This window comes from Canis aureus, chromosome 21 (genome assembly GCF_053574225.1).
Source record: "Canis aureus isolate CA01 chromosome 21, VMU_Caureus_v.1.0, whole genome shotgun sequence".
Classification (NCBI taxonomy): Eukaryota; Metazoa; Chordata; class Mammalia; order Carnivora; family Canidae; genus Canis; species Canis aureus.
This window is the reverse complement of record NC_135631.1, coordinates 35,766,964-35,786,832: the sequence shown is the minus strand read 5'-3', so window position 1 is coordinate 35,786,832 and position 19,869 is coordinate 35,766,964. Positions and strand designations below refer to the sequence as shown.

Here is a 19,869-nt window from a genome sequence, read left to right as displayed (position 1 = left end):
TCCAGAGACAATCCCCTAAAATATCTGACTTTGAAAATCAACAGAGCTTATGTACTGGAGACACAAAGGAACATAGAAAATTAAGACTGTGCTCTTAAAGAATCATGCACGGACCCATTGTGCCCAGGACTCAGTGAAAAAGCAGCAGGTTGAAAGTGCTTAGACCCTATGTGAAGGGGATTTATTCATAAAGTGTCTGCCAGAGGAACAGGGGTTTGTTGGAATTTTCTTGGGAGATGGTCCTGCTGGTAGGTGCCATTTTTGCACTATCCCCATATGTTAACAGTAGCACTTACCACATCCTTACATTCCCCCATGCCCCCTGCACTAAACCTGATGAGGGAGGCTTGTGCTGGCTCACCACCCACCTGTGGTGCAGCCCTGCTAAGCATGCCAGGCAGGCTTACCCTGGCCACGTATCCCCTTGACTCAACGACCCACTAAACTGTTAGGTGGCCATACCACAGCCTAGCACGACCCTGTGGCCTTGCCATATACTAACTGAACTGAAAAATACATTGGAGGGGCTCAACGGCAGACTGGATGAAGCACAAGCATTCTCTTGACCTCCAAGAGAATGGAACTTATCAATCAGAACCAAAAAAGGAAAAAGAATGAAAAAAGTGGAGATAGCTTAAGGGACATATGGGACAACATCAAGTGGAGATATTCACATTGTAGGGGTCTCAGAAGGAAAAGAGAGAGAATTCTTCTTATTTGAAGAAATAAGGGCTGAAAACTCTGCCAACTTGGAGAAGGAAACAGATATCCAAATTCAGGAAATCCAGAGAGTTCTTACTAAGATGAACCCAAAGAAACACACACCATGCACACTATACTTAAAATGTCAAAATTAAAGAGAGAATCTTCCGGCTAGCAAGAGAAAATAACTTGTTACAAACTAACAACCCCAATAAGACAATCAACAAATTTTTTTTCAAGAGAATTTACTGGCCAGAAGGGAGTGGCATGATATATACAGAATGTTGAAAGCAAAAAGCTTCCAACCAAGAATACCCTTTCTGGCAAGATTATCATTCAGAATTGAAGGAGAAATAGAGTGTTCCAGACAAGCAAAAGCTAAAGTCATTCACCACCAGTAGACTATCCTTAAGATAAATGTTGACTTTTAAAAGAAATGACTTTTTAAGCTAAAAAGAAGGGTCACTAATTACTAACAAGAAAGCACATGGAACTAAAATCTCACTGGTAAAGGTAAATATATAGTAAAGGTAGTAAACTCATCACTTACAAAGCTAGCATGAAGGTTAAGAGACAAAAGTAGTAAAGATAAGTATAATTACAACAATTAGGGGGCCCCTGGGTGGCCCAGTGGTTGAGCATCCGCCTTCAGCTCTGGGTCTGATTCAGGGGTCCTGGGATCAAGTTCCACATTGGGCTCCCCGCAGGGAGCCTGCTTCTCCCTCTGCCTATGTCTCTGCCTCTCTCTCTGGGTTTATCATAAATAAATAAATAAATAAATAAATAAATAAATAAATAAATAAATAAATAAAATCTTAAAAGAAGAATTACAACAATTAGTTAACGTATATACAAATGAAAGTATGCAAAATGTGGCATCAAAAACATGAGGCAGTAAACATGTAAAGTAGTAGAGGGTGTTCAAACTTAACTTTTATCAACTTAAGATAGACTGTTATACATATGGGCTGATACATGTGAACCACATTATAACCACAAACCAAAAACTTAAAGTACACAAGAGATAATGAGAATGGAATCTAGACATAGACATAGCACTAAAGAAATTCATCAACCTCATGGGAAGAAGAGCAAAAGGAATAGAAAGGAATAGGGAGAAACTACAAGACAACCATCAGACAATGAACAAAATGGCGACAAATACATAACAATAATTATTTTAAACATCAATGGAGTATTTCTTCAATCAAAAGACAGAGAATGCTTCATGGATTAAAAAAATACCATCTATAAGCTGCCTACAAGAGACTCACCTCAGAAGTAAAGATACATGGAGATATGGAAAAGATATTTCATACAAATGAAAACCAAAAGGAAGTTGGGATGCCCATACTTAATCAGACAAAACGGATGTTAAGACAAAGACCATAATAAGAGACAAAGAAGGGAATTATATCGTTTTTTTTTTTTTCAAATTTTAAGCTTTATTTTCAGACGGGCAGTGAGGGGGGCACTTGACGGGATAAGCCCTGGGCGTTACACTATATGTTGGCAAATCGAACTCCAATAAAAAAATATACAAGAATAAATAAATAAATAAATAAATAAATAAAGTAGGGAAACTGAAAACTGGGAATTATATCATGATAAAGAGGTCAATCCAACAAGTGGATATAACATTTGTAAATATTTATGCATCCAAATATAGGAACACCTAAAAATATAAAGCCAATATATTAACAGACCTAAATGAAGAAAAAGACAGCAATACAATAATAGTAGGGGACTTTAATACCCCTCCTGCATTAATAGATAGATCATCCAGACATAAAATAAATAAGGAAACATTGACCTTAAACTACATGTTAGACCAGATAGACAACAGATATATAGAACGTTTCATCCAAAAGTAACCTAATACACATACTTCTCTGGTGCACACAGAACATTCTTCGGGATAGATCATATGTTAGGCCACAAGACAAGTCTTCATAAACTTAAGAAGATTGGAATTATATCAAGTATCTTTTCTGACCACAATGGTATAAAACTAGAAGTCAACTACAAGTAAAAACTGGGCTGTGGGGTGGGCAAGCACCAGACACGATGCCCTCAGGAGTCTCGTGATTCCTGTGGCAGTGCTGCTGTTGTTGTTTTGCAGGGCTCCCTGGACCCAAGAACAGTGGAGTGACATGCCCTTCATCATGGCAAGAACTCAAAAGAGTTGCTGGAATGAGAGAGGATGATAGAATTTTACGCTCCATGGTGTCCTATCTTTCAGAATCTTCAACCAGAATGGGAAAGTTTTACTGAATGGGGAGAAGATCTTGAGGGGAATGATGTCACACAGCAGGCAGGACTGAGCGGATGATTTACCATAACTGCTCTTCCTACTATTTATCATGTAAAAATGGTGAATTTAGGTGCTATCAGGGCTCAAGGACTAAGAAGGACTTCATGAACTTTATAAGTGAGCAAGAGTGGGAGAGTATTGAACCCAATTCATCGTGGTTTGGTCCAAGTTCCGTTCTGATGAGTAGTATGTCAGCATTCTTGCAGCTATCTATGTGAGTCAGGACTTGCCATAACTTTTCTATTGAAGAACCTGGATTACCAGTTTGGGGGTAATATACAGTTTTATTTAGCAGCACTGCTTTCAGAACTATCTTTGGGACTCTGTATGATATTTGTGGCAGACTGCCTTTTTCCTTCAAAAAGTTGAGGACCAGGCCATACCATTCATTCCAAAAAAAAAAAAAAAAAAATTATTGCCAGTACCTTTTCAACCTTTGAAAAAAGTGGATGAATATTAATAGTAATATTATGGTGATACAGGATATGCTACTAATTTAGAAAGTTTTTATATAAGGCCGTGGTGGTGTCTTGATTCCTATAAAGGTTGGTTACCTTTTTTGTTCCCCTCTGTTCAGTGTATGATTTGTATTTTTCTTACTTATCATGGGTTACATTTTTCATTTTCCAAATTGGATAATTTTCTGGAAGTATTATTCAGGCTTTAAGAAATAGCCCTTTTTTATTGTTTCAAACCAAAGTATACTGAGGAATCCTTAACATTGAAGAGCTGTTTACTGGGATGCCTGCGTGGCTCAGTGGTTGAGCGTCTGCCTTTGGCTCAAGGCATGATCCTGGACTCTCAGGATCAAGTCCCACATCGGGCTCCCTGCATGGAACCTGCTTCTCCCTCTGCCTGTGTCTCTGCCTCTCTCTCTCTCTCTCTGTGCCTCTCATGAATAAATAAATAAAATCTAAAAAAAAAAAAAAAGATTTTATAAAAAAAAGAGCTGTTTACTGATAATTTAAAATTTTGGCCATTCATTTCAGATTTTATAACATTCTTTTTTTTATAAATTTTTTTTAAAGATTTTATTTATTTATTCATGATAGTCACACAGAGAGAGAGAGAGAGGCAGAGACATAGGCAGAGGGAGAAGCAAGCTCCATGCAGGGAGCCCGATGTGGGATTCGATCCCGGGTCTCCAGGATCGCGCCCTGGGCCAAAGGCAGGCGCCAAACCACTGCGCCACCCAGGGATCCCAGATTTTATAACATTCTTGTTGAACTTCTATTTGAACATTTTTTTTTTTGTATATGAAGGTGAACATTCCTGATTTTTATTTGATATGTAAAAGTCTTGATATTTTACATTTTGAAAATTCATAGAAGCTTAATCTGATTAAAATAAAGTTAGCATTCTCCTTAAGAAAAAGAAAAAAAAGTAAAAACTGGAAAATTCACATATGTGTGGAGATTAAAAACATGCTACTGAAAGCCAATGGATCAAAGAAGAAATCAAAGAGAAATAAAGAAAATACCAAGAGACAAATGAAAATGAAAACAAAACATACCTAAACTTATGGTGTGCAGCAAAAGAAATTTTAAGAGGGTGGCTCATAGCAATAAATGCCTACTTCAAGAAACAAAAACATCTCAAATAAACAACCTAACATGACATATCAAGGAACTAGAAAAAGAAAAAGAAAGCCCAAATTTAGTAGAAGGAAGGAATAGCAAAGGTCAGGGATACAAAAATGGTTAAATATCCACAAACCAATCAGTGTGAAACACTAAATCAATAAAACAAAGGATAAAAATCATATGATCATCTCAATGGATGCAGAAAAAGCATATGACAAAATCAACACCCATTTATGATCAGAACTTTCAACAAAATCGGCATAGAAGAAATGTACCTCAACATAAGAAAGGCCATTTATGAAAAGCCCACATCTAAAATCATACTTAACAGTGAAAAACTGAAAGTGTTTTCTCTACGATCAGGAATAAGACAAGAAAGCCTACATACTCTTGCCATTTTTACTCAACATACTATTGGAAGTTCTAGACAGATCAATTAGGCAAAAGAAAGAAAAGACATCCAAACTGGAAAGAAGTAAAACTGTCACTATTGACAGATGACATGATATCATATACAGAAAATCCTAGAGGCTCCACCAAAAAACTATTAAAACTAATAAATAAATTCAGTAAAGTTACAGGATACAAAATTAATATACAGAAATCTGTGGTGTTTCTATACACTATAACAAATTAGCAGAAAGAGAAATTAAGAAAATAATCCCATTTACAATTGCATTAAAGGGATAACCAATGAAATGAAAGAAAATAAAGGAGACTGAAATGAATAGAAAGATATTCCACACTCATGGATTAGAAGAATTAATATTTTTAAATGTCCATACTACCCAAAACAATCTACAGATTGCTGCAATCCTTGTCAAAATTCCAATGGCATTTTTCATAGAAATAGAGCAAAACATCCCTAAAATTTGTGTGGAACTGCAAAAAACTTCAAAGAGCCAAAGCAATCTTGATATACAAGCACAAAGCTGGAGGCATCATGCCTAATTTAAAACTATATTAAAAGCTATAGTAATCAGGGACACCTGGGTGGCTCAAGGTTGAGCGCCTACCTTCAACTCAGGATGTGATCCTGGGGACCTGGGATCGAGTCCTGCATCAGGCTCTGCATGGAGCCTGCTTCGCCCTCCGCTTATGTCTCTACCTCTTTCTGTGTCTCTAATGAATAAATAAATACAATCTTTTAAAACATCTTTTTAAAGCTATAGTAATCAAAACAGTATTATATGGACATAAAAACATACATATATCAATGTAACAGAATAGCCCAGAAATAAACCCACATGTATATGGTCAATTAGTTTATGATAAAAGAGGCAAGAATATACAACAGGGAAAGGATAGTCTCTTCAATAAACTGTGTTGGAAAAACTGCACAGCTACATACAAAAGAATGAACCTGGACCAGTAGTTAATACCATACACAAAAATTAACTCAAAATGGTTGAAAACATGAACGTAATACCTAAAACCATAAAATTCCTAGAAGAAAATATAGGTGGTAAGCTCCTTGACATTGCTCTTGGAGGTATGGTTTTGGATCTGCCTCTAAACATAGTGGACACAAAAGCAGAAGTAAACAAATGAGATTACATCAAAATAAAATGCTTCTGCACAGTGAAAAAAAATCAACAAAATAGAGATGACCTACTGAATGGGAGAAGATATATCAAATTGTATGTCCAATAAGGGATTAGTAGCCAAGATAAGTAAAAACTCATAGAGCTGAATAACAAAAAATTGACTATCATGAAAAAGCCCGAAAATAGCAAGTGTGGGATAGAATGTGGAGAAAAGGGAACACTTGTGCACTGTTTTTAGGGATGTAAATTTGGGAATGTCAAACCACTGTGGAAAAGAGTATGAAGCCTCCTTTAAAAACTAGAAATAGAACTTTCATTTGCTCCAGCAGTTTTATTTCTGGGTATTTATCCCAAGAAGGTGAAAATACCAATTTGGAAAATATTTATGTTCAATATAGCACTATTCATAATAGCAAAGATATGCAAACAACCCAAGTATCCATCAATAGATGAATGGATAAAGAACACGTGCTATCTATACAATGGAATACTACTCAGCTATAAAAAAGAATGAAATCTTGCCAGGTGTGACACACAGATGGACCATGAAATAAGTCAGACAGAGAAAGACAAGTACTGTATGATTTCACTCATGTGCGGAATCTAAAAAAATGAAACAAATGAAACAAACAAAACAAAACCGAAATGGAGGGAACAAATTGGTGGTTGCCAGAGGGAAAGGGGGAGAGATGAAATTGGAGAAAATAGTCAAGAGGTACAAACTTCCAGCTGTGAAATAAATAATCATGAAGAGATACCGTACAATATGGTGACTATAGTCAATAATATTATATGGCATAATATATAACTTTATATGGCAACAGGGGAATACTGAACTTATTGCAGTGTTCATTCACAACACTGCACAATACACAGATATCAACTCATTGTATTGGACACTTGGCCCTAATATAATGTTGTATGTCTATTATACCTCAAATAAACAAATAAATGCAAGATGTGGACAATGAATAATCCTCAAGGCAGGAAATCAATTACATCATCTATTTCCTTCTGGTTTTAATAATTTATTTTTCTATGAAATAAATTAATTTGTCATTTTTTTGTTCATTTTTGTTTAGAACTGATTGGCTTCTTGTTCCAAAAACATTACAAGGAAGAAGTCAACAATGAAGATTTGGAAGAAATTCCTGAGCAGCCAATGGGGAAGAAAGATCTTAAGTTCCAAAAGGTTTTCTAGATTGTTAAAAATTCCATGAGTCAATGAAAGTTATGTGTATTTTCTTAATGATTTTATGCTAGTTGGCATCATGTGTGTTTCCATTAGGTCCTTAGCCTTTTAACATGCCTTGTGTTTTTTGAGTGACAGACTCAGAGCACAGAATCAAAATGCTGTGTAGTATGGCATTCAATATCTGACCCATCCCTAATTTTTATATTAAAAAGAAGTGCTACTGTAACTACAAAAAAAACAGATCCAGATTGTTCTATCAAAAGTTAATTACTTCAAGAATATGTTATAATTGCTTTTATAGTATAGTACTTAGAAAGTATAATATATTCTATTATCATAGTTTATTTCATATTGATTCTGTGATATGTGAGGGAGGTAAAAAGAAGAGATGTGTCTAGCAGAAGAGCAAAGTAATGACTCTTACTAATCCAGTTTCTTAGTAGAATGAAGAAAAATATTACAGGAACGAGTTTTTGATCAGGAATTTACCCACAAGGAAGATACAGCTAGCATGAATTTTCAGATCTTTGTTAGAGTCAAAGACAAGTTTTGAAATGTCTAGTGTATTGCTAAACTCCAACAGCTAACCTTTCTTCCCCCACTTATTCATCAGTCTCATGAACTCTGAGATTATGAGACTATAGCATTTCTTTAAAAATAAAGGAACTTGACAATTCTCTTGTGGCATTTGCAAACCACAGCTCCTGTGCCTGTTGAACTACGCTGTTGAGTGGCTTTGTCTTCAATAGCAGTGATGGACAAGTTCCTCTTCACTGACCCCACTGCCATCTGTCATCCTGGATTCCACCTACAGTGCATTGTATGAGCTTACACTGAACAGGTTTCACCCTGGTCAAGGTCACTGCCCAGCCAATCAGAACTGATGGGGTCACTGCAAATATCCAAATTACTTCCAAATGGAGGTGCTGACAGACACGGTTAATGAGGACTGTTTTGTCAGACTTGTTGATGACCTTTGGCAACATTGCTCTTCTAGACTGTCAAGATTAGTCTAGTTTTTCCCCCTCTGACATTTAGGTGGTATCTGATACTTAAATGCACAGTCGAAGGTAATCTGAATACGGTGTCCAAAGATGAAATTGCCGAAGTGACAAAATTGATAGCATCATTATCCAACCATTAGTTAAGAAAATATTTTAGTTGCTTATCTCAAGAAAGATCTAAGGCTACACCTCTGCGTAACTGTTACTGGAGAAGCAGATGTTAAATACGCAAATCTATATATTTGTAAGTGTAGCTCAATTGTGGCTCTAATGGCAAAGCAAATAATCCTACTTCTACACAATATCATGAACCTACTTTTCTACTTGTGTCCTGTGATGGCCAATGAGGTGCAGAATATGGAAGAGAATAGATCATTTAAAGCTATACTTTATCATTCTAAAATAATGATATCTGCATATCCTGGTGTAACAAAATTATTGGATAGACTCTTCAGAACATAGCCTTGGCCTTAACAGCACAGAACATTTCATAACATTTCCAGCAATCCTGTGTGATAAATCAGTCACATCACAACACTCAAGAAATCATTTAAAATGATGAGGTAAAAAAAAATAAAATAAAAATAAAATGATGAAGTATTAGTGTTTTGCATGCATGTGTGTGCACCTACATGTAGGTAGACCATTGACATTCTACAGTTCAAAAAAACATCCAGCTTAGAAAAGATTAATATGTAATTTTGTTCTTTAATTTTAAAATTATTTTACCCAGAAGCCTCCTATGTATATTCCACACATTTGGTTACTCCGACTTATAAACACCACTTTTATCTCAATATTTCTTCTTCACAGTCACTGATTCTTTTAGTTGTCTATAAACTTAAATTACCTGAAGCAAAATCCCAAATCCTTATATAACTCTATTTCCTTAACTCCTAAAGCAAGTTCCATGACCTGTCTGTTTTCTGCTTCCTCAACTAGATTAAACTGTTAATAAACACATCCTCACTACCTGTTGCCTCCCTCAGGACTCTGCTGCTCACCTTTCTTCCAACTGAAATCTGGAGATCTGCTTCACAATGTTAGATGGAATTACTTTAGTCTTAGAAATTTCCTTAGAATAACCATATTTTAAGAAATACTGTGCTTTCTTAAAAATCACAGGTGAGCAAAATTGCTTCTAATTGTGCAAATAAAAGGCATACTCATTTCTCTATGAAGAATGGGAAAAAAAGGAGAAATAAATTATTCTCTCCTTCCAAAATCTACCTTCATCTTTCCAACCATCAATTATAAAAGTAAAATGGAGCCTTACCACTCGAAAGACCAGCAGCATGGGCATTTTCTAGAAGCTTGTTAGAAATACACAATCTCCAGATCATCTTACACCTACCGGATGAAAATCTATGTTTTAATAAGTTTTGGAGGTGATTTATATACACACTAGATTTTAAGAAGCACTGGAATGGAGGAGATAGAGTGATGGGGGAAATAAGGAAAGGAAGGTCGCTTGGGAGCAGATGATGTTGGGTTAGGTCAGAAGTACAGCTATCAGTTGTCAGGCCATAGTAGACTGGCTTCTCTACAAAAGAGAGGCAAAGCAGAGGATAACTTGGGCTTTTTAATGACTTTTTTTGGGATTTTTTTTTTTTTATCCCCAGTACCTGTGGTTGTTTGTCTTATTCTCAGCCGCTGTTTAAAAAACAAAAACAGTGATGCTGACAAGATAATTCTCAACTACTGCTGAGAAAATTGGAGAAAGTTGTCATTGTGACCCTGAGGGTAATGCTCCTCATGTTTTCACCAGGCAGAAAATGTGGATTAAGGAAAAGCATATTCTTGTTTCATTTTGGCCCTGTTTTTCACCAACGCCATGTGTAAGCTGAGCAAAGCCAAATGAGACTGACCAAAAAAATCTGGTCTAGTTAGTACAATTTAACAGCAGCCAGGCAATAAACTGGAATCCCAGGAACTCAAGCTCTTATTTTTTTTGCTGATAGCCAAAATGAATGATTTTTTGGTTTTGTGTTCACTTTTCTGCATTATATAACCATATCTCCAGTTCACTTATATATGAATAGAAAAAGCACTGCATTGAGAAATAGAACTGGCTTAATCACAAAATATGTTGTTGCCTTGTTTATGGTTCTCAGTTTAATGAACTGTATAATGGTTGTATGGGACAGTTCTTGGGACTACCCTGGTTTTCTTACCTGTCCTCACACTTTTCACCCTAAATATTCTGATCTGTAAGAGCCTTTTAACCAAAACACTTTGTTCTTCAGCTCTGGCTGTTTCAGTGTGTCCTGACAATATGTGCCCTTTGTCCTGGATTTTTTGAATTCTTAAGCTCTCCATTTGCTAAATTTGTCTGAAAGATTTTCCCAACTAATTTGTGCATACAGTGAATAATTCTATAGATGGGGGGTATTTTAACCTCATTTTAGTCATTGATTTTTCTTTAGATAAGTGTGATGTTCTGAGACATTACAATTGTTGTTGATGTTCTGAGACACTACAATTGTTGTTGGCACAATTGGAAGTTATTAGAAATTCTGATGTGATGAAATCATAGTATCTGCAGAGACAAATGTCTAATAAAAGGAAGATAAATCTAAAAGTTCCCATTCATAGGAATTACTCTAATATTTCTTACCAAAACTTATCACCAACATTAAAAATCACTTTTTTCTCATAGGACACCTGTGGAAAACTAATTATGACATTATAGGACATTATAGTTTAGAATATTCTACTTATTAATTCTCTGATTAATGTTAAATTTCTTAATATTATTCTCCTTGGTGTCATCTTCTGTGAAAAGGTAAATCATAAGAGTATGTAGTTGCCAGGTTTGAAAATGAGAATCAAACAAGATAATGTGCATATCTAAATGCCTGGCAATTAGAAAAATCCTATTAATATTAGCTATATTGTCATTAGTAGTAGTAGTACTTCTTTTACTGAAACTGAATGCACAAAGTTGACAATATCCCAGTCTATTCAATAATTATTCAACTAACCCAAATATAAATATCAAGGGCCTTCTATGTTTTGACACATACGTGTAAGGAAAACTGAGTTCTCAGCATGCCCACTGAGTTACTAAGAACACATAAGTGCTCCTTATCCTTCCATCACTTTAACCTTATTGACTTCTAATGGTATCTTCTCACTTGGATTTCCTTAGAGAAGCAGCTGGGGCATTCAGCCATCAATGAGAGTAAATGTCTGCCTCTCATTTCTCCCTTCTCAAAAATATATCCTTCTCAAAACAAAGAGCAGAGCACCTGGGTGGCTCGGTCAGTTAAGCATCTGCCTTTGCCTCAGAGTCCTGGGGTGGAATCCTGCGTTGGGCTTCCTGCTCAGTGGGGAGTCTGCTTCTCCCTCTGCCCCTCCCGCCATTCCTGCTCCCTCTCACTCACTCTTTCTCAAATAAATAAATGAATTTTTTAAAAACAAACACAAAGAGCAGATCACATATTTCATTATTTACTCAATTCACTTGCACATACATCTAACTTCATCTTTGTTCTTCATAAAATTCAACTCTCAGAATCAACCAGCAGATTCTCTTTTGTGTATTATGTTTCTCACTTGCAAACCTACAGCAATGTCCTTCCTCCTCATTCATCTATATGAATTCAGTATTGCACAGTCCATCCCAAGACCCTCTGCAATGTAAATTGATCTCTGATTACGACAGTGAGGTCTCTGTTTTCTCAACTCTTACTCCCTGGGAGGTAGGGAACAAAAAGAAGGAGTAGTTTCCAATCCTAGTCCACCAATTTGTGAGCTGTGGATCCTCAGAGCTCGTTTTTCCACCTATAAAATTCATATAATAATGCCTACCAAATAAGTACTGTTGTGGGAATTAGATAAGCCCCAGAATCAATAGGATTCTTATAGGGCATAGGACACTGATAGAGCAAAGCCAAGTATTTAAATCATGTTCTCTTGTTGCTCTGGTAATATAAATCATTTGACAGTGGTTTAAGCATTCTCTTTTATCAATGAACATTTTATATTTGTCTTTGCCTTCTTTTGGAGAATTGCGATGGTCTTATTCATTTTCTCTATGGTAGGTTTTTAATTGTTTGTTAATGGTAAGCTTTAGTAGTGAGTGCTCTAATTACCATAAGGAAAAACCTATGCACTTTCAAACCAACAGCTGTTCCTGTTCTGAAATCTGTATTACATTGTATAATATTACTGATCACCTATTTGTTAGAGAGAAGAGTTTAAAAGGATTTACTATATATTATTAAACAGGGAAGACCCCTGTATGTTTTTCTAAGCACCTAGTATATGGTCAACAACACCCTAGACACTAGGAAGAAAGTAGCTGGGAAGAGATGAAAATAAGAGGTTAAATGTAATAAACAGGGTGAATATTAGAATATAATATGAGCAGTTCCTTGTGGAAACAGCAAGGATAAACTAACCTGAGGAAGCAGGAAAAGGCTTCACAAAGCTGTGCTTTTTTTCTAAATGACAGTATTTCAAGGAAGTCTGAAATATTTTTTTTTATGATTTCTCTTGATGAATTAAAGAGAAATGCTAATAATCTCAGAACACGTTAAGCACTTCCCTTGCTATTCTCTGTCTATAAATAGTTATTTCTTGACCTAAGCTAAGGGTTTTGGTAGTGGCAAGGGTGGTGCAGGGTAATGCTCTTTACAGAGAGGTAAAGAAATGAATCAGTCTTTTATTCCTCTTCCTTTCCTCAAATCCATCTCCCATGAATATTTTTATCCAGGAATGTCCATAATTATTCTGTTGCCAAGAAGAAACCTGGACTTAACTCCATCTTCTAAACCTCAGTACCAGCCTCTGATGAAATTATCTCAAAGCAGTTGGTTAGAGACCGTCTTTCTAGAAACGCTTTGTTTCTCTTTTCTACAGGGCAGAGGAAAGCAGTAATCTGGGGTAGGAGAGTCTACTGTGAGGGGTAGTGACAGTCACGGAATCACTGTTTCAATGCTGACCCTGGTGCCCTAATTAAAGATACGAGTTCTTATATAAGCTGCACGATAATTTCACCCTTCTGAAATATGCTATTTCACCACATGCTCCATTCTCCAAGCTGTCCCCATTCACTTAGACAGCTTGTTTCTAAATATAAGATAAAAGTACATCAGTCCTGGTAAATAAATTCAGGATTAACTAAGGGGCCATTAACGCAGCTGGCCTTGGCAAATAGTTGCTCCATTAATCATGTTGCATTGTATCTTCAGTAAGGTTATTTATTATGGACTCTCATCATAATGGCCGTTTGCATCCTGTTATTTACGGCCACTGTCCATGTGACTCCGGCCTGTCTTAAAACATCCACCCAACATTGTCTTTGATGACCCTTAGATTTTTATCCATGATTATTTTGGTTCCGTATTTTGAAACCTAAGCCATTTACTCTTCTGGACATTACTAGGTAATAAATCCCTCGTTCTGGCAGTTTCTGCATATTCTAGTTTCAGGATCACCTCTAGGGCTTTTATGAAACTACTTTTTAACATCTTTTGGTGTCCCTCTCACCTTTCTGGGGCACACCAACCACATCAACAATTCTTCCTCGATCACAGAGTAAGTACTATCTCATATGAACTCTTCCCCTATTTCAAAAGTAAACTCCAGGATGGGTCTACTTTTGGTTGTTTACATCGCCATGTGAATACAAGTCAATACTTAAATCTACCAGAGTTATGTGCTTTAAAGAAATAGCCTGGACTCCTAGTTGGTCTTTTGTTTTCTTTGTGTTGTGGCTCTCAAAGTCCTCTGAAATATAATCAGGAACATCTCTGATTGAAGGCAAATCACTCATGTGACATCATCGGTCTCTGGTAGCTTTTGTAAACCTTAGAATCAAACCTAAATTTCTTATCAGGACATAAGTGACTTGGTCTCTCTACCTTTTGGATATCATCTTCAACTTAGATTTTCCTCTTTTTTTTTTTTTAAAGATTTTTATTTATTTATTTGAGAGAGAGAGACAGAGAAAAGGAGCAGTGCGAGGGGCAGAGGGAGAAGGATTGAGAAGCAAACTCCCTGCTGAGCAGGAACTCCGATGCAGGGCTCCATTCCAGGACTGGGAGATCATGACATGAGCCAAAGGCAGCCTCTTAGCCGACTGGGCCACCCAGGGCCCCTGGATTTTCCTCTTTTAATTAGATCCAGCCACAAGGGTTTTCTTTCCTCTTCCTTCTATCCACCAAAATTGTGTTCAACTTAGAACCCTTTCCTGGCTTGTCTCTCTGCCTGGAATGCTCTTTTTCCCTCATCTTTGCATGACTTCTTTCTCTTTCTCTAGTTTTCTTCGCAGCACTTATCTCAACCCAAGCTAACACATAATTATTTGCTTATTTCTTTCCATTCCCTGTAGAAAGTAAGTTTCACAACAGATGCTGATATATTCCTTGCCATAAACTCAATGCCTAAAATACTGTCTGGGACATATAGTTAAGTGCTCAATAAATAGTGGTTGAAAGAATCAATAAATAGTATTTCCAGCATCAGAGGCATAGTAATAAAATCACCAATGTTTATTTGATATCCATTTTACATTATGTAAGTTCTAAGTGCTTTACATGAATTATCTCAACCTTGACAGTCCCATAAGATTGATGTTATCATGGTAATGCCAGACTTGGAAAATTCAACACTAGTAAGATAGAATGTCAAATCTAGGCATTCTGACTCCATGGCCCAAGCTACAGGTTACCTAGAGCCTTAGAAATCATAATACAAAGGCTGCCATATACTAATATTTTTGTAGTGGATGTTCTTTAGTGAGATGAAATATGGAAGATGCTTAAAACTTAGAGCTAGATTTTGTATTTCGTACTTTTGGGGGCTTTAGCAAGTTATTTAATTCAGAATAAGTCTCTAAATGTAAAAGACTCTCAGTTTTGCCATTTACAAAACAGATTCCTGAAAAGGAAGCAGATAATGATGTATCGTGCATACCTTTATATAGGAAAGTTCACAGAAAATGCCCAATAAATGATTATGTTTATGAAGACAATAATGGAATTCTGATGGTGCTGTAACTGTTGATGCTGTGAGTTGCCCAGAACATAGTATTGTTTCTTCCCCAGTATGAATTCAGATGAGATTAACTACACCTGGAGGGGAGCCAGGGCAGGAATGACAGGAGGCAGTAGAAAGGGGATAGCAAGGAGCCTTGGGGAAAAGGTCAAGTTTGTAACACTGTAGTTGACAGCTAACTTCCAGGAGGAATATGTTTAAGCTCCAGGAAAGCCAGCTTCTCACAGTAATTCCAAGGTTACCAGGTGAACAGTGAAGGAATTCAGCCTGAGGATGCAGTGAGTCAAGAGCCTGCTCTTGATTTGGGAAAAATAAAATAAAATAAACAAGTAAATAAATAAATTCTGACAATAATGATGTGAGACATCCTTTAAAACATATCTAAATATTTGAATAGCAGCACTATAATGAAATTTCTATCTCCATCAAATTATGTGAGTACAATTTGCTCAGGCTTCATATATAAATGAATATACATCTTTTTTTGCAAGATTGTTTGAGAGTAGCCAATGTCTTTAAAATAACAGGATAAAATTTTGTAGAGCAAGAAGAGGTATATGGATAAGGAGAAACAGGAATTATATATTATATAATATATATATATTTTTTTCTGTTAGAAAAATATTTTATGTTAAAAAAGAGATTGTTCTTTATTATTTAAAATATGACAGTGGGTGCCCAATTTCTATATTTTAATTCCATTGCTGTCATTTTAGAAAGCAGTAATAATAATAATATATTGTAGGAACTATAACATATACAACAATAAAATATAAGAAAACAGGAGAATTAAAAGTGAGACAAAGGTAAGTTGGATTATGTAGTTGTATGGCTCTTACATTGCTTTTGAAATACTATATTATTATTTGAAAATAGGTCATGCATATTTAAAGATAAATAATGTAATCCCAGAATGATCATTAAAAAAGCAAAAAATATAGCTAAATGATTTATGATGGTTTAACTTACGGTTTTTCAACTCGACAGTCTTTCAAGGATGGTGAAGAAGCAAAATTCATTCAGTAGAAACCACACGTTGATTTTTGATCTTTCCCCGAGCTAGCGGTACGTAGTTGAATACTCTCTTGAGAAAGATCTGTACCATGGTGTGGCTATCTAATATTACACTAAGTAAGCTTTGAGAAACTAGTACCAAAAAAACCTTTCATAATGTTGAAAGGATCAAGTTCATCAAGAGCAATAACAGTATTAAATGTGTATGCACTTGAAAGCTGCCATATACATAAGGGAAACTGGCAGCAATAAAGGGGAAATAAACAAATACACATTATAGTTTGGATATTTTTTTTTTAAGATTTTACTTATTCATGAGAGACACACAGAGAGAGGCAGAGACACAGGCAGAAAGAGAAGCAGGCTCCATGCGGGGAGCCCAATGTGGGACTCGATCCCAGGTCTCCAGGATCACGCCCTGGGCCAAAGGCAGGTGCTCAGCCGCTGAGCCACCCAGGGATCCCTATAGTTTGGAATTTAGCAAGATTCTCTCATGATTTGACAAAACAGACCCCCAAAAAGTGAAAATTAAAATATAAATGATTTCAAAAGCATTATTGACCAATATGATCTAGTTGACACTAAATACCACAGCTAACAAACATACATGGGATGTTTATTAGCCTGGACTACAGATTGGTTACCAAAACATATCTTAATAAATATTGAAAGCTTGAAGTCATTCAGTTTATATCATCTGACCACAGCGATTTTTTAATTAGAAATTAATAGATACTTGATAATAAGGTATCCGAAAAAAATCCCTAAGAATTTGGAAATTTATCAATGTACTTGAGATAAACCATGGAACAAAAAAAAAAATTGTGTAAGCTTTAAAATGTCAATTTATATCATACCAGAAGTAATTTGCAAGTACTTACACTTAGAATAAAAAATTTAGATGTTAACTTAGAAATGCAATAGGGGCTACACATCTTTTCAACATCTTCTTAGAGGGTACTTGAGGGCCAAGGTGTGGAATCCACTGCTGAAGCTCATGGGGGATGCTTAATGAATGATTCTCACCGTCCGAGATCATAACAGTGGAGTGTGGACTGAGGGGAGAAGCGTGATGAGAATAGGGGTTATGGGTCCTGTATTTCCACCTCACTTCCAAGTTTGTGTCTTGAGAAGGTACAGGATCTTGGAGAGGACAAGAACACACACACGCACATACACTCCAGTAATTTTTGGTGGGAGGAGCTCTCAGGGGAGGTGCGTGTCTCCCAGAATGATGCAGAAATAGCAGAAATATTCCTCTCCCAAGAGTGTCCAGCTATAGTGGGAAGCATCATAGATGCTTTTCCCATTTATGAGTCAAGCTGACTCTCAATATCAAACCACAATTTAAATTGCCAAATCATATCAACTCAAATAAGATACCCTGAAGGTCCAGTTTCTCTGACAACCCATGATGTTGCAGAAGAAGGAAGGTGACTGTAACCTCCCGCATCCAAGACACCAGCACAAATCGGTAACAGAAAAAAAATAAAATGGCAAGTGTCAACTCCTTTTTCCTATATAGAATTGTAGAAATAACATTCTGAAAAGACTTAAGAAAATTGGAAATTCCTTTCATGTCATTGTACCCCCTCATGAGCCATGGATCACACATGTATATTGAAAAGTACCCCAAGAAACAATGGGAATGACTTTTTAAAAAAAAATTTTTTTAAATATTTTATTTATTTATTCATGACAGACACAGAGAGAGAAGCAGAGACACAGGCAGAGGGAGAGGCAGGCTCCCTGCGAAGAGCCCAACATGGGACTTGATCCCAGGACTCCGGGATTACGACCTGAGCCGAAGGCAGACGCTCAACCCCTGAGCCACCCAGGCGTCCCTTCCTAATAATTGTATCATATATCCATTCCGCCATGCAGAAGTCATTATGGTGTTTGGTCGCATAAAATGTTTGAATGACATTTTTATATACGTTAAGTCAGAGAAACTCTTAAGGAACAGACGTTGTCCTGCTTTTGTTCTTGGGGGAACACAAAGGTACCCTTATATAGAATAAACAGTTTTAATGTGTTTGTTATAATGCCATTCTTTAATAGCTCTTTATGTAAGTAGCACTCAGGCATGGCAACGTTATAGCCCTGAGAAATACACAATTCAAACTGTGTGGGAAGTATTATTTTATGAGGTGAAGAGACAAATACATTAGTCACTACAGTGAGGATGACATTTTCTTGTCTTGAAGCTAGTTCTTCCAATTCTCAATAGTTAAGCACTATGAAAGTAATATTCTTATGAAACTATAAAAATTGAGATATATATCACAAGCCCCTTAGGAAAAACAATTTATTGACAATGAAGTTCACTGAATGGCACACACATAGAATTTATAGCAGTTGATTTTGATTTTGCAGAAACACTGGTATTCTTGTGCAAAAGATTACTGGGTAAAATGATGTAGAATAAAGTCTTAAATAAAAAATTCTTAAATAAAAATTCAGCCTTCCATAGGTTTGTCATCATGCATAAAGTTCAATGAAATTCTCAATGCTTCTGGGTAAGTAAACATTTTTACTTAGTCTGATTATTTCCTTGTCTAGACTTGTTTCTTACAGGCTTAGCTCTGCTCTAAAACAAAGCTGCAATGTCTCTCATGATTTTAGCTATAAGAATAGATAGACGTAGGAAGCCATTATCTCTTTCTTAAATATTTTCCCCTTAGGCAGGAGGCATAAAGCCTTAAAAACACATTAAAATGATAAGAAATATATTAAAATTCTTTAAACTAAGTTAAGATGAAATGTAGACAAGGGAAATACTGAAAAATAATTAGGGAGTAGTGCCGAATCATTAAGGTGGAAGATTCCTTGAGATAATAACTTAATATTTTTTGTTCACTTTTTCTGCACTCACATTTATTACAGAGTTAAAGCCCAGAAATAGGTGAAATGTCTACAGTCCTTTCAAATGCAGTAGGAGAATTATGAGTTAAGTTGTGGCTTCCTTCTCCTCAATTTTATAAAGGCTGATTTTACCTGGCGAGGATCAAGTGATCCACTGGCTGCAGGTGCCCCAACCTGGGTCACTGACATTTTTTTTTAAATTTTTTTTAAAATTTATTATTTATTTATGATAGTCACAGAGAGAGAGAGAGAGAGGCAGAGACATAGGCAGAGGGAGAAGCAGGCTCCATGCACCAGGAGCCTGATGTGGGATTCGATCCCGGGTCTCCAGGATCGCGCCTTGGGCCAAAGGCAGGCGCTAAACCGCTGCGCCACCCAGGGATCCCGGGTCACTGACATTTAACTGGGCAAAGAACACAACGGAAAGATTTCTTCCTGTTCTCTCAAGACAACACTTTCTAAATAAGGAAAATATTACGACATCTATTGGATAGTTATCATGTCATATGTTCTATTCTAATACTCCACTGGTATGAACTTGGGCAGACAACTAAGGCAAAGAGAAATTCAGTAACTTTTCCGAGACATTACACTTGGATTCAAATCCAGATAGTCGGGCTCCAAAGCCCAAGCGTTCCTA

General features: G+C 36.3%; 1 pseudogene across 1 annotated transcript; it reads left to right on the top strand.

The window, feature by feature from the left end:
• The first annotated feature begins 236 nt into the window (after nt 1-236).
• On the top strand, nt 237-18,366 carry LOC144292066 (thioredoxin-related transmembrane protein 1 pseudogene; annotated as a pseudogene). The gene is made up of 4 exons (XR_013359596.1): nt 237-248; nt 2,718-3,287; nt 16,338-16,415; nt 18,067-18,366. The product of XR_013359596.1 is annotated as a thioredoxin-related transmembrane protein 1 pseudogene (transcript).
• Nucleotides 18,367-19,869: the final 1,503 nt, after the last annotated feature.